At 47.7% G+C, this 1,969-nt stretch overlaps 1 long non-coding RNA gene across 1 annotated transcript; it reads right to left on the minus strand.

Annotated features, from left to right (window-relative positions):
• Positions 1 to 552: 552 nt before the first annotated feature.
• LOC123087226 (uncharacterized) lies at positions 553 to 1,346 on the minus strand. Its single transcript, XR_006441283.1, has 4 exons — positions 1,210 to 1,346; positions 1,006 to 1,118; positions 851 to 913; positions 553 to 766 (listed from the first exon to the last, which is right to left on the minus strand). It is a non-coding gene; the product is annotated as an uncharacterized lncRNA (long non-coding RNA).
• Between the last annotated feature and the right edge of the window lie 623 nt (positions 1,347 to 1,969).

Below are 1,969 nucleotides of genomic sequence, written 5' to 3' on the forward strand. Positions count from 1 at the left end.
GCGGTGGACGTGTCCGGCGGCGCGAGGAGGAAGAAGCTAGGGTTTGACTGCGAGATTTTGAGGGAAGGCACCTATTTATAGATAGAGGGAGCTAGGAGAGTCCAAATGAGGAGCAGTTTTCGCCCACACGATCGTGATCGAACGGCAGAGAGCATGGAGGGGGGTTAGATGGGCTGGGTGGGCTGTGTGAAGTGGTGCTGGGCTGCAAAGGGAAGGGGGGTTTCGGGCTACGCGGTTAACCGTTGGGGCATCTAACGACCTCCAAATGGAACGAAATTTGACAGGCGGTCTCCCGGTGATACACAAAGGCCACTCGGCAAATCTCGGCCCATTCCGAGAATGCTTTTCTCCCGTTCACGAAACAAGGTCTGAGAGGTGCGATGGGCGCGTGCGAGTGTGTCTGTGCTCAGAACGGAGAATGGAGAGAACCGGGGGAACCCGAACGGATGCAAGTTTTGAAAAACATGCAGATGAAATGCAGATGATGACATGGCAAAATGCAACACGCAAGCAAGTGACATGGCAACAATGACGAATAGCTGGAAGACACCTGGCGCATCGGTTCCGGGGCGTTACACATGGCAAGTACAATTGATTTGCCATGGCAACTACATCTGTCCAGGCATGGCAAATGCAGTCGTCTAGGCATGGCAACCCAGGCATAGCACTGCAGTTGTCCAGGCATGGCCAATGCAGTTCTGCATGCATGGCAACTGCATCTGTCCAGGCATGGCAAATGCAGCTGTCCAGGCATGGCAACTGTGTCCTGTCAAATCACCACGAAAACCCCAATGTCACCTATGTTCATTCTCCTGAATCATTGTCCACAAATTCACTCCATACGTCTCACCTGTGTACGACGTTGATGGCAGGTACATGGTTGCCTCCTATTGCCACGTGCTACATGAAGGCCCTGCGTTTTTCCATATAACTCGTAAGTCTTTGTCACCCTTACAAGTTTAATTTCATGTGCACACCAGTATGTTTCCTTTCCGTACGTGTTACCTTGATTTGCCACATTGGCTACTTGAAGTTGGTTGCCCATACATCTGTCAGCGTTAGCGCCCTTGCCTGAACTTGCCATGGTATCCCCGTCTGTGTGGTTGGGTCATAAGAACCTGCGAAAAATGACATTGTAGGACATAAGTAGAATGCCATCTTCCACGTCACAAATATGGCAACTATCCCTTTTTTGATCATGCATCGTACCGATGCTTGATTACTGCTCCAGTAGTGGCAGCAACGGCCCAGCGGAAATGAGTTGATTGTACTCTGCTGCATCCCAATGGAGCGTTTCTGGCCTTTGAGAAAACCAAGGATCAGTGTCGTCTTCATGATTCACTTTTCCTCTCTTTTTTCTCCTACTGTGTTTTCAGTCACTGCATGAACAAGAACACCTCAATATTCGCAAAATGCATTCTTTCTGTTTGCACATACAAGAAAACACGGCAATCTTATGACATTTCTTGCATAGACAACCAACACATCATGACAAGTAGGACATGCACATTCATTCTCTTTTCTAAAATCTGGGTGCCAACTATCATTTTGAACCGATGGCAACAGCGAACATAATATGATGACAAGTAACAACACAATATTGTGGCAGCTGGCGGCAAAGATAGGTGACAACTAACATCAGAAAGATGTGGCAATTATTTTCCTCCCTCTCTATGCACCACCCAAATTCCTCCTTTCTTTCCCCTATTTTTAGTGATTCCTACGCATTCTTATGCATCAACTATGTACTCGCACCAACCCAACCCAGAGTCTTAGCTCAACTCTAGGATAGAATATGGCAAATCTGGCGAACTTTGGTGGGCAAATCCATGTGAATACGCACAAATCCGTGGTGTGTTTGTCATGACAACGTGGATCTAGTCGCCATGTTCATGGGCAATCTGCAATTTCAATTTTCTGAACAGAAGAAGGACAATAAACAGGAGGAGATCGGAGATCGACCTGTTAG

This window comes from Triticum aestivum, chromosome 1B (assembly GCF_018294505.1).
Source record: "Triticum aestivum cultivar Chinese Spring chromosome 1B, IWGSC CS RefSeq v2.1, whole genome shotgun sequence".
Lineage (NCBI taxonomy): Eukaryota > Viridiplantae > Streptophyta > Magnoliopsida > Poales > Poaceae > Triticum > Triticum aestivum.